Raw genomic sequence first — 13726 nt, 5'->3', positions numbered from 1 at the left:
AGGGGGGAAGGGGGAGAGTGGGGGGGAGGGAGAGAAAGAGGGGGAGGGGAAAAGAAAAGACTTGAGGGACACAATTGGAGAGGAGGATGGAAAGGGAAGGTTTTGGTTCTATTGTTCAATTATTCAGTCTGTGTATGAATCTATTTGGATTATTGAATTATTTCTCATACGCAGGTGTACATGTGTACCTCTGCTTACTCAATGTTGTTAATTATTGGCTACCATGTTTACCATGTGTTATGCCTCTATATGTTTAAAATGTTCACTGCCATTATGAGTGCATAGTACATAACCTCAATATAATTAGCTATTACTTTCATCTTAGATCCATCACTCTTCACCACGTTCCCTTTCTGGGAGCCTTCCCCCTGTCACCAATTACTCCACATCATACCTCAGTCCAGTCTACTATGCAAGGTAAGTGATCTTAATCTTATGTATAGGTTTGTATGTTTATATTGTGGGATCAGTATCACTTGAAGGTAACTATTATTCCTTTATAATATAGTCTTCAGTTGTTACTCTATTCATTATCTAGTTTGACCCTGATTTTCTTGTATTCTTCATCCTTATTGCTTGTATCCTTCAAATTGTGTTCCTCTAGTCACATTGGATCCAACACTTTTATGTTTAATTGTTGTGTTTGTTTCTTTTTAATTGACTGAATTTTAAAGAGAGAGTATACATCTCATATACCAAGCAATTATTATTCTAAAAATGCAGAGAATGAGAACCCTTCAGTCCTACTGGGTTCCTACTGTTTAATCGATAGATCCATTTAGCTTCTTCTTTTAATAAGATCTTATTTATGTCTCCCTTCCTTGGTCCCAGCTCAAATTTCATCAAGACCCAAAATTGTATTGCTTTCAATTTATTATTGTGTACTGTCATCACATGTCTTGCAATTGGAGTATCCGCCATCGTCCGAATTGTACTGATATGCTTACTAATCCTCTTTCTCAGCTCTTGGATGGTTTTCCCTATGTAAAGTTTAGGGCAAGGGCAGCGTGCTACATAAATTACGTTCCGAGAACTGCAATTTATGAATTTCCTAATCTGATATCTTCTTCCGTCAGGGGGGTTTACAAAATCCTTGGTTTTCACCATTTATTTACATGAGGCACAGTGCCCGCACGGAAAGGAGCCAGCTGGGGGTGAGGGCAACCAGGTATTTGACTGTTGTGTCATTTTCTCACTGGTGACTATGCACTAATAGGTCACGGAGATTTAGTCCTCGTCTGTATGTTAGACTGGGCCAATCTGCTATAACTTCAGTCAAATCTGGGTCCGATTTCAGCATCCCCCAGTACTTCGTAAGTATGTTTCTTATACTAGGAGCATAGGCATCAAGGGTGGAAATGCATTGAATCATTAATTGGGTACATGGTGGTTCCTTTGGGCCTAATAGAGCTGCTCTTTCACTATACTTAGCTCTATTAAATGCCTTTCTCATGTGCTTTTTGGGGTAACCCCTTGCGGTGAACCTTCGCATCAGGTTACGTTGCGAACAGTTACGTTTGGCCCTCAGATATTGGCCCACAGGGATGCTACGTTTTAGAATCTCCGGGTGCTAACTCCCCCAATGTAAAAAACTATTTGTTGAGGTTTGCTTACAATAAATTTCAGTCTATATTCTTTGATCTTCATCAATGTATATAGATAGATCAAGAAAAGGAATTATTTTGCCCCTGATCTCAGATGTGAATTTCATTCCAATTTGGTTGTTGTTTAGTTTCTCAACAAATTCAAGAAACAAAGGCCCGTCACCATCCCAAAAAATTAAAATATCATCAATATATCTCCCCAAAACAAAATGTGCTCCGTGTAATGTATAAACTCTTCACCAAAAACAATAGTGCTCTCCCACCAACCAAAAAACTAATTTGCAAAGGTGGGTGCACAAGAGGTCCCCATAATGGTGCCCTTTGTCTGTCTGTAAAAGACATCGCCAAAGAGAAAATAGTTATGTGTTAAAATATACTCCAGTAAAGTGAGAACAAATTGATTATGTTTAACCTCTTCAGGAGAAAGGGCGTATGGATACGCCCTGCATTCCGAGTCCTTAAGGACACAGGGCGTATCCACACACACGTGGGAAATCCGGTCCCCACCGCTAGCCGGTTGGGGACCAGAGCCGGATGCCTGCTGAAATCGTTCAGCAGGCATCGCAGCATATCGCCTAGGGGGGTCATTATGTCCCCCCATGTCGGCGATGGCCGCAGATTGCTGGACAATTCAGCCCAGCGATCTGCGGTGGATTCCGGGTCAATCGGGTCTCCAGTGACCCGGTGACCCAGAATTACAGGGTGTTCGTGGCCGTCTCTGACGGCCCCAAACAGCCATAGCCAGCAGGGGTAATGTGGCACTGGTGCCACCTCACGATCACCCTGATTCGTCGACCGGTTTACCTGCCGACCAATCAGGGCACCTGCTGCGGGTGTCACTCACATAACCCGCTCTGCCCCTCTTCCGGAGGACGTGAGCGTGTGCGGGACGTGGACCCCAGCAGCCGGGGACCCAGATCCCCAGCGTCAATGTTGGGATCGGGGCCCCAGGAGCGGCAGTGGCGAGGGACTAACATGTATGCGGCGGCTTGCAGCAGTTGAAGATGAGTGACAGCCTCCTGCTGTTGCTTAGCAACAGCTCCCAGCATGCTAAAAGGGCATGCTGGGAGCTGTAGTTATGCAACAGCAGGAGGCAGACCACCACAACTCCCAGCATTCCCTTATGGGCATGCTGGGACTTATAGTTTTGCAACAGCTGGAGGCACATTTTTTCTATGGAAAAGTGTACCTTCAGCTGTTGTATAACTACAACTCCCAGCTTGCACAAACAGCTAAAGTGCATGCTGGGAGTTGTAGTGGTGCATCTGCTGGTTGCATAACTACAACTCCCAGCATGCCCGTTGGCTGTCGGTGACTGCTGAGAGTAGTAGTTTTGCAACAGCTAAAGGCACACTGGTTGTGAAACTCAGAGTTTTTTTTTTACCTAACTCAGTGTTTCACGACCGGCGTGCCTCCAGCTGTTGCAAACTACAACTCCCAGCATGCACCGTACATGCTGGGAGTTGTAGTTTTGCAACAGCTGGAGGCACACTGGTTGTGAAACACTGAGTTAGGTCACAAACTCAGTGATACACAACCAGTGTGCCTACAGCTGTTGCAAAACTAAAACTCTCAGCATGTACAGTCTGTTAGCGCATGCTGGCAGTTGTAGTTTGCAACAGCTGAATGTCCCCCCCCCCCAATGTGAACGTACAGGGTACACTCACATGGGCGGAGGTTTACAGTAAGTATCCGGCTGCAAGTTTGAGCTGTGGCAAATTTTCTGCCGCAGCTCAAACTGCCAGCGAGAAACTACTGTGAACCCCCGCCCATGTGACTGTACCCTAAAAACACTACACTACACTACCACAAAATAAAATAAAAAGTAAAAAACACTACATATACACATACCCCTACACAGCCCCCCTCCCCTCCCCAATAAAAATGAAAAACGTCTGGTACGCCACTGTTTCCAAAACGGAGCCTCCAGCTGTTGCAAAACAACTACTCCCAGTATTACCAGACAGCCACTGACTGTCCAGGCATGCTGGGAGTTTTACAACAGCTGGAGGCACCCTGTTTGGGAATCACTGGCGTAGAATACCCCTATGTCCACCCCTATGCAAGTCCCTAATTTAGGCCTCAAATGGGCATGGCGCTCTCACTTTGGAGCCCTGTCGTATTTCAAGGCAACAGTTTAGGGTCACATATGGGGTATCGCACTTTTCACCCCCATATGTTGTGTTTTCTGAATCGGGAGAAATTGGGCTTCAAATTTTGGGGGGTATTTTCTGCTATTACCCTTTTTAAAATGTAAAATGTTTGGGAAAACAAGCATTTTAGGTCAATTTTTTTTTTTTTACATTTGCAAAAGTCATGAAACACCTGTGCGGTATTAAGGCTCACTTTATCCCATGTTACATTCCCCGAGGGGTCTTGTTTCCAAAATGGTATGCCATTTGTTTTTTGTTTTTGTGCTGTTTTGACACCCTAGAGGCTTCCCAAAGGTGACATGCCCCTCAAAAACCATTTCAGAAAAATGTTCTCTCCAAAATCCCCTTGTCGCTCCTTCCCTTCTGAGCCATCTACTGCACCCGCCGAACACTTTACATAGACATATGAGGTTTGTGCTTACTCAAGAGAAATTGGGCTACAAATGCAAGTAAAAATTTACTTGTTTTACCACTTGCAAAAATTCAAAAATTGGGTCTACAAGAACATGTGAGTGTAAAAAATGAAGATTTAGAATTTTCTCCTTCACTTTGCTGCTATTCTTGTGAACCTAAAGGGTTAAAACACTGACTGAATGTCATTTTGAATACTTTGGGGGGTGTAGTTTTTATAATGGGGTCATTTGTGGGGTATTTCTAATATGAAGACCCTTCAAATCCACTTCAAAACTGAACTGGTCCCTGAAAAATATCTAGTTTGAAAATTTTGTGAAAAATTGGAAAATTGCTGCTGAACTTTGAAGCCCTCTGATGTCTTCCAAAAGTAAAAACTCATCAATTTTATCATGCAAACATAAAGTAGACATATTGTATATGTGAATCCAATTTTTTTTTATTTGTAATATACATTTTCCTTACAAGCAGAAAGCTTCAAAGTTAAATAAATGCAAAATTTTCAAATTTTTCATCAAATTTTGGAATTTTTCACCAAGAAAGCATGCAAGTTACCACAAAAATGTACTACTATGTTAAAGTAGAATATGTCACGAAAAAACAATCTCAGAATCAGAATGATAACTAAAAGCATTCCAGAGTTATTAATGTTTAAAGTGACAGTGGTCAGATGTGCAAAAAACTCTCTGGTCCTTAAAGGGGTACTCGGGTGGAAAACATTCTTTTTTTTTTTTTTTAAATCAACTGGTGCCAGAACGTTAAACAGATTTGTAAATTACTTATATAAAAAAAATCTTTACCCTTCCAGTGCTTTTTAGCAGCTGTATGCTACAGAGGAAATTATTTTCTTTTTTAATTTCTTTTTTTGTCTTGTCCACAGTGCTCTCTGCTAACACCTCTGTTCATATCAGGAATTGTCCAGAGCAGGAGAAAATCCCCATAGCAAACCTATGCTGCTCTGGTGAGTTCCTGACATGGACAGAGGCATCAGCAGAGAGCACTGTGGATAAGACAAAAAAGGATTAAAAAAGAAAACAATTTCCTCTGTAGCATACAGCTGCTAAAAAGTACTGGAAGGGTAAAGATTTTTAACAGAAGTAATTTACAAATCTGTTTAACTTTCTGGCATCAGTTCATTTAAAGAAAAAAAATGTTTTCCACCGGAGTACCCCTTTAAGGCCAAAATGGGCTTGGTCCTTAAGGGGTTAAGAAATAGTGTGTGTAGAGTGCTACGTGTAGAAAGAAAAGTGTGTGATTCCCAATCCATGTGCTATATTACTATATAGGCTTTCTACATCAAGACTCATTAGTGATGTGTTCGTGTTCACTGTTAAATCATTAATTTTCAAAACTGTGTCCTTAGTGTCCTTTAAATGTGAGGGGAGGGAAGATACGAATGGGGCCAAGATCTTGTCTACATATATACTGATTTTTTCAGTGAGGTTTTTATTTCCGTAAACGATGGGACGTCCTTTGATTGGATTCATCTCTTTATGCGTTTTAGGTAATGCATAAAATGTGGCTATAATCGGGTGCGTATTAATTAGGAATGAAAATTCATCATCTGTCACTAGTTGTTCCTCTTTTGCTTTAGTTAATAGTTGATGTATTTGTGTTAGTTACTTGTCAGTAGTGTTGCTCGCGAATATTCGCAATTCGAATTTTATTCGCGAATATCGCATATTCGCGAATTCGTGAATATTCGCGAATATAGCGCTATATATTCGTAATTACGAATATTCGTTTTTTTTTTTTTTTTCACAGTACACATCACAGTAATCATCCCTCTCTGCTTCCAGCTTATGTGGTGTAAGAAGGCTCTAATACTACTGTGTGAGACTGGTTTGCGAATGTTCGCATATACGAAAATTTGCATATACTAATTTTTGCATCCATATATTCGCGAATTCGAATATGGCCTATGCCGCTCAACACTACTTGTCGGGTCTCTATCTAGTATCTCGTAAGTATCCCTGTCGTTCAACAATCTGAGGGTCATGTCCATGTAGTCTTTCTTGTCCATCAGTACGATATTCTCGCCCTTGTCCGAGGGCTTTATTATAAGATTTTCATTTTCCTGGATCCTTTTCAGCTCATTCTTTTCTTCCTGAGAGAGATTGGAGTGAATCAATCTGTTATCTGGTTTGATGGACTTAATCTCTTCAGTAACCATTTTTACAAATAGTTCAATATTTGCATATTGACTAAATGCAGGTGTTATCTTTGACCTAGGTTTAAAATCTGTGAACGGTGCTCTCAATGTAACCTCTGCATTTTCATTTTCAGAAAGAAGTTCCTGAAGTACCTCCAAGGCCGCTGATTCTCTCCTCCTCAGGTATCCCCCGTCTCTGTCTTGTGCCATTTGTGTAGCGCTAGTTTTCGCGCAAAGAGGTTTATGTCCTTCACCCACTCAAATTCATTGAATCTGGGTGTTGGTGTGAAGGACAAACCTCTTAGTAATAATGCTCTTTCAGATTCTTCCAGCTGGTATGAGGATAAATTGATGATCTGCATTTCATTTGTTTTCATGTGTTCATCCCGGATATTCGAGTTGTCATACATTCCCATATGGGGTCCATCATTAATTACTGAGTTTATAGAAGGCGAGGTGGAAGCGGGGGTAAACTGAATAACATGGAGCTCATTTGATTTGTCCCTCCCGTCGTCTGTATTGGGCCCGCTTGGCCCTGTTGAGCCCCTAAAAAAGAGGGTATATTCCTTTGGCCATTGGTAACGGTGGGAGTTTGATGATTGTTGGTAAAAGATGGTTGTGTCCTCATCATTTGACCGGTATTTGTCCCTGAGGCGATAGTTTGCATTTGCATCAGTGAGTTTAAAGGGTATGCTGATGTCATAGACAGAGGTGTTGTTGTATTGTGATTGGATGAAGGGGCAATTGTGATTGGATGAAGGGGCAGAGTAGTGTCCAGAGGTATATGTATTGCCACATGTTGTATAGGTTGGTATTGTTTTTCTGATTGCGGTTTTATTATACGTTTTTTTTTTAACTACTCCTTTATATTTACCTCCTTTATATTTCCGCTTGGTACCGGAGTCAGATATGCTGCCTGAATATGACTGAAATTCTTCAGTCCCTGATGTATCTGACTCAGTTACTGTTTACTCGGCCCACTCCAGATATTGCGATTCCTCTGCATTTCTTTATACGTATATACCCTCCCTGTAGCAAATCAGTATAATCTCGAATGTATTTATTGTGTTTCCTCTCTTTTAATTCACTTTTATAGGATTCTAAACTTCTTTGCAATTTTTGTTCCAAGTTGGCAAACTCTGAGTTGTTAGAGAAGCCTTGGATCTGCTGTATCTCTGATTCCAATTGGTTACTGATTTTAACTAGGAAGCTTTTTTCGTACTCCAACAGATAACTAATAAGCCTCAGGGAGTTTTAGGTTTGAAGGGTCTCCCACCCTCTAATGAATGCCTTGTCTTCTTTATGTGTGTGTGTGGCACTAGGGGCGATCTCAGCCCTCTATACACTATCCGCTGCTGGTAGTATGTTTCCAAGCTAGCAACTTCCCACCATGAGCAGGTATATTGCTTATATGTTTTATTTAAATTCCTGAATGCTTGGAAGATATCCTCTTGAGTCAGGGGTAAACTATTAGTAGAAAAGACATGCGATGCTTCACTAGTAGCAACCTCTGCATTTATTGCTTGTGACAGAAAGCCAGACATTTTGGCTAATATGGGACAGATTGGCAGATCTGAACTGCCATGTATGTTCAAATCAAATCAAAAGGTGTCCCAGTGGGTCTCAGGATTAATGACTTCAAAACCAATCCCCTAATTGGATGGTCGCTCCTCCGGGGAATAATACCCTAAACTGAAGACCCACCTAAAATATAGCTTTAAGGGGACTAAATAAGGGGATTGGTTTTGAATTCCTTAAAGGCACTCAACCCAAGTGGCCAATCATTGCGGGGATTTCTCCCTCTGGGAGTGCATCATGTTTCACAGGTTTATTACAAAATAACTTTTTCAAACTCAATTTACGTACAGATTTATACAAATCAATAACGAAACCGACATAGTCAAAGTTTTCCACCATACAGAAGTTCAGACCCTTTACTAAAGTTCTCAGATTTAACTCAGATATAATGAAATCTGTTAGATTAATGACAGTCAATTGAAAGTATCATAAATACATGCACACATTCTACATACACACATATCATCCATACACATATCATACATACCCCCGCTGCTGCCCCCCCACTACATACATTAGATACATACACACATCACACAAACACACACATGATACATATACACATATCATAGATACACACACATCATGCATACACATATCATACATACACCCGCCGCTGCCCCCACATCATACATTACATACATACAAACATCACACATACTCACAAATCATACGTATACACATATCATGAATATACATATCATACATACATCCGCCGCTGCCCCCCCACATCTTGCATTACATACATACACACATACACACACATCATACATATACACACATCCTGCATACACACATGCATACACATATCATACATACACCCATTGCTGCCCCCTCCCCCCACATCATACATTACATACACACAAACATCACACATACACACACATCATACACACACACACACACACACACATATATACACATACACACATCACACATACTGTACACACACATCATACATATATACACATCATACATACTTTACACACACATCATGCATACACATATCATACATACACCTGGCACTGCCCCCCACATCATACATTACATACATACACACATCCCACATACACACACATCATACATATACACATATCATGCATACACATATCGTACATTCACCCGCCTTCTCCCCCACATCATGCATTACATGCACACATATCATACACATACATATACACACATCATACACACACATTACACATATACATCTAACCACACACTAAACATCCAGAGTTATCTCTGATCCCCGCTGCTACCAGCAAGTGACAGTTATACTCCACTGCTGCCTATAAAGCTGGCACAGCTTATGAGCCCTTGCCATATTTCCCAGCGCACATTTGCTCTACATGTAAGCGTTCTGGTTTAATAAAAGATGGCAAATACTTGATTGTGTAATTTGAGGAATTAGAACTTTTATGTTACGCACCCATTGATTATGTCCTGTGTTACTGTGTTTAATGATATTATATGCAAAAGAGCAACACTACATAACTGTTTTCAACAGTTAACTGTGGGTACGTGACTTTTTAACTGATACAAAAGCCCTTCTGTGTCAATATTTCATGCTTTCTTTCCCTTTTTTTTGTGGATTTATATTGAGTTTTCCCTCATATTCACAAATGTGATGTTCGCATCTTGGTCGCTTTTGGTTCATATAATGTTTATTTGTATAGTGCCAACAGATTTCACATTACTTTACAATTTTGGAGGTACAAATAAAGACAGGTATCAGACATTACAATTTTACACAATTAATTTTTGAACAAGAGGAGTGAAGGCCCTGCTTGCAAGAGCTTACAGACTATGAGGAATGGGGTTGGTGCTGCTTCATCCAGGATTATTTTGTAATTGTTAAGATTATGTTCGGTTATGGATAATGAAGACTATAAAGTGTCTATAAGTTGTTTGGTGTTTATGGCATGTAGGTTTCTGTAAGTGTACACTAAAATGTGCCCAAATAACCAAACAAACATTTAATTTATTTAACCTTTCCTATAAAAGTTTAAAAAAAACTCTGGGGTAAAACACATCAAAAACCGGGCAGGAAAAGTAAAAAAAAAAAAACACTCTGAAGTAGAAAGCCATGCCCAAACTATGGATAAATGGCCGAAAGTGATGACTTTCCCAGACAAAAAAAGGAATCTTTGACATGTTTTGAGAATTAAGTTAATAAATAGAGTGAAATGCATTTCCACCTAAATTTTAATGGAACTCCAAAAGTAAATGAGGGCCAAAGTTCAGGCGCTGGAATGAAACCTCTCCTGAGGTTGCTGTAGGCAGATCCTGGCTGCAAATTTCTTACTAATCTGTATTGCCTACTAGCAGCATCTCCTACCCTTGTTATTTTGTCGGTCAATAGGTGCTAAGCCTGCAATGCTGTATTTGTGGGAGTGGCGTGGGGTATATAAATACCCCACCCACATAGTTTACATTGCGTATGGCGCGTTGGAGGTGTTTCTGCTGCAGAGCACCGTATTAGCAGATACGCCCCTCCGGAGGTAGGAGTTGCGGCTGCTAGATTTTCCTGATCGGTGCTTCACAAGTTTTGGGTAAGTGGTGGTGTCTGGCAGCATCTCCTTACCATGCACTGGATTGTTTTTGCACCTACAGTCACATTGTATTGGCTCCAGTTGACTGCGTTGCCGGTGGGGAGGCAGCCCTGCTCACTGTGGCAACGGGTGATGTCACCAGCTGGCGCCGCCTCGCGTTCACTGCAGCGGCCTGTTCCAGGCTAGTCCTGTGCCGGCATGCTGTGCTTTCTATGCCAGCACGCCGGTTTCCTATGCCAACATGCCCGGTTTCCGGTTTCAACTGCATACAAGGTTGCGCCTCGGAGCTGCAGCGCCCCGACGCCAGGGTAATGATGCCAGGTCCCCACGTGCCGGGCGATACCAGCGTTAGTCGCGGTTCCCTATTGTGACTGGATCGGTAAGGTCGGTAGCATGTTAATATGTTTGTCATATATGGGGTAATACGGTGGAGCTGTCTCCGGTCCTAGCCTGTGTCCGGATATGTCATGTTATTGTTAACTTCAGTTGTAAGGTGTTGCTATATAGTTAATACTAGTTATCGTAGAGAAAATTAGGTTATGGGGGTGTCATTATAGTCCTGTTTATCCTATACAAATATACTTGCATGTGAGCATCTACCACCGGCTCAAGTGTAAAATAATTAAAACAAAAATATTAATGAGGGGGGGGGGGGGGGGTCACCACCACTGGAAGCATCACTATTATGTTCTCAGATAAAGCACATTTCTGGGTTCTGACATGATTGCTTACATTGCTGGTAAATTGTAAATAGTCGGCACAGCGCCATGTCATTGTTCTGCAGTTGGATGAATAGTGTCAATTTCCAGTTGGCTCTAATGAACGTTTTCCATACAGCTAAATCACGTTGTGAAATTTCCTGCAAGTATGGAATTTCAGGTCGCAGGCTATTTTAGATACTAATTAGTCACCATGATTAAGTTTATGTCTAGCACTTTACTCTCACACGTAGCTCATTCATCACATGCATTCCATACTGTTACATATTACCTCGCCTTACATGGCAGCTTCATAATATTGGGTGCAACTGATTCCCGTTTATCTGACACGTTCTTCAGATGGGGTCACTTGCGAGTCATTGCTACAGACACGTCTTCAGAGCAATGAAGTTTACACATAGTCAACGGGTTACCAGTTTCCTGAGTCATCTTCAGATGGGACCCATTGAAGTTATAGCTGCCGACTCGTTCTTCAGAGCAATAAATTAATTTTACACATAGGCAGTTGGTTACCGTGTCTGACACGTCCTTAAGATGGGACCCTCTGCATGTGCTGTTTGACTCTCACCTCAGCACAACAGCATACAATATTGTTAGTCCATCATGTTACATCTCACACTCATGCCATGCTCATTCATTCTCACCTGGCTACAGCTATAAAAGGCTGTAGGTTAATTTCTTGGTTTATTTTCACAGATGTCATGTAGCAATTGTGTTATTCTATTATCCCCGCATTAATCTTGATGCTACGGTAGTCTGTCCCACAATCTTGCACTAGTTGATCAATTAATTGCCCAACTCTTTGTTGTTTGTTATTTGGTCTTGTCTCAGTCAGTTGGTTGGTGTGGTCACGGAGCATCGGATTATGTTCTACCTTGACTTCAGGTTGTTCTACAGGTCAGTAGCGTTAATTTAGAGTGAGGTGTGTTTTTCCCAGTCATTTTGCTTATTATTGTTTGCTTGTTTCACCGCCACCCTTCATTATTGGCCCGGACAGGTTCGGAAGGAGTATGTCTCAGCCCTCCGATATTGAGGAGGCACTCTCTGTCCTAGAGACTCCTGCAAGGGCCTCTGACTGGGGTAGTGTCCCTTCTTACCATTCCTGGACCATACCTAAACTGATAGAGGATTTGAGGATAAGGGGAATCCCTTTACCGACATCTGCCAGGAAGGAGAAACTCTATAAATTACTGACCTCTGAGCCTGCTCCAGGCGGCAGCCAGGAGGCTATGTCTGCCCAAACCATGAGCACATCTCTCGCACAACTACATGCGATGATGAATACCATGATGACTTCTATGTCTGGATTTCAGTCCAGGTTGGAGGAACTGGAGCGAACCTGGGCTACGGAGTCATCCATTGCAGTTGCTTCACCTGTGGCCTCCACGTCCCAAGCCACCCCTCCCCCCCCAGGTACGCCACAGGATCCTCCAAACGTTGCCCCCTGCCCATTTCATCTCGCAGGAAGGGATGTCAACTTGGCTTTATTGTTGATTGCAACCAATGATCTCACTGAGACTAAGACTGTGGCATGCAGTGAATCAGCGGCTGTATTTAAAAGCAAAGATGCTAGGCTGAACAGGAAATTGAGTATTCCAGAGTTTCTTATTGCCTTTGGGTTATTTAGAGACATGATTTGTTCTGTTAAACCTGAACGTAGGGAAAAGTTTGACCTATACTTACATAAGGTAACTGAGCTGACATATAAATATGGAGGTACAGCCTTTTACGACTATCATAAGTCGTTCGCCACAAAAGCAGCCGCTGGATACATGCAATTCAATTATACCTCCAACTGGGGTGCTATAGACGCAGAATTGTTTTGCAAACATTTTGCAGGTTTGAAAGCCTCGTCCTGCAGTTTGTGTAATCCCATATCCCATTCCTCTGCAGTGTGCTCCCAGGTGAATAACCAATCCGAACTCAGCACCAACAAAACCTCTGTTGCTTCCAATGTGTCTGGTCAAAAAGATAACGTCACAGTTGACAGGTTGGGCCTTCTGGTCAGATATCTTGGTAAGAGTCAGATATGCAACCGTTTCAATCTTGCCACCTGTACGTATAGCAACTGCCGCTTTCTTCATGTTTGTTTCAATTGTTTTAGGGCACACACCAGCACCATCTGCTCAGGCATGACTTGGCACAGGTGCTCGTCTGTCACCCTGATTCCGACTGGGTCAGGTGGCTAGTATCGGGGTTCTGAAATGGTTTTCACACTGGCCTCATCGCGTTGCCGTAATTTACTTACGAATGTCATAACCTGATGTCAGCCCGTAAGGAACCTGACATTGTCTCTCATTTGTTGCAAGTTGAAATAGACAAGGGGTTCATGATTGGGCCATTTGATACACCCCTTTTGATTGCTGGAGGGTCAGCCCACTGGGACTGGCCACAGAGAAATTTTACAATAAAAAGAGGTTAATATACGATCTGTCAGCTCCTTATTCCTCCCCTGTTCCCAGCATCAAAGCATTTACACTGTCTGAATAGTTGACAATGAAAATGCATCCACCAACCAGGCTGTTACGCCGAGCGCTCCGGGTCCCTGCTCCTCCCC

At 42.0% G+C, this 13726-nt stretch overlaps 1 long non-coding RNA gene across 1 annotated transcript in view; it reads left to right on the top strand.

The window, feature by feature from the left end:
• The first annotated feature begins 324 nt into the window (after window positions 1-324).
• The window catches only part of LOC130366368 (uncharacterized), a 69688-nt gene continuing 56286 nt past the window's right edge, over window positions 325-13726 (top strand). Inside the window, exons 1-2 of the long non-coding RNA XR_008891904.1 lie at window positions 325-417; window positions 6455-6503. This is a non-coding gene — a long non-coding RNA (uncharacterized LOC130366368). The remainder of the gene's footprint in view (window positions 418-6454; window positions 6504-13726) is intronic.

Source organism: Hyla sarda, chromosome 1 (assembly GCF_029499605.1).
Source record: "Hyla sarda isolate aHylSar1 chromosome 1, aHylSar1.hap1, whole genome shotgun sequence".
Classification (NCBI taxonomy): domain Eukaryota; kingdom Metazoa; phylum Chordata; class Amphibia; order Anura; family Hylidae; genus Hyla; species Hyla sarda.
The sequence above is the reverse complement of the archived record's forward strand: the minus strand, read 5'-3'. Positions and strand labels throughout refer to the sequence as shown.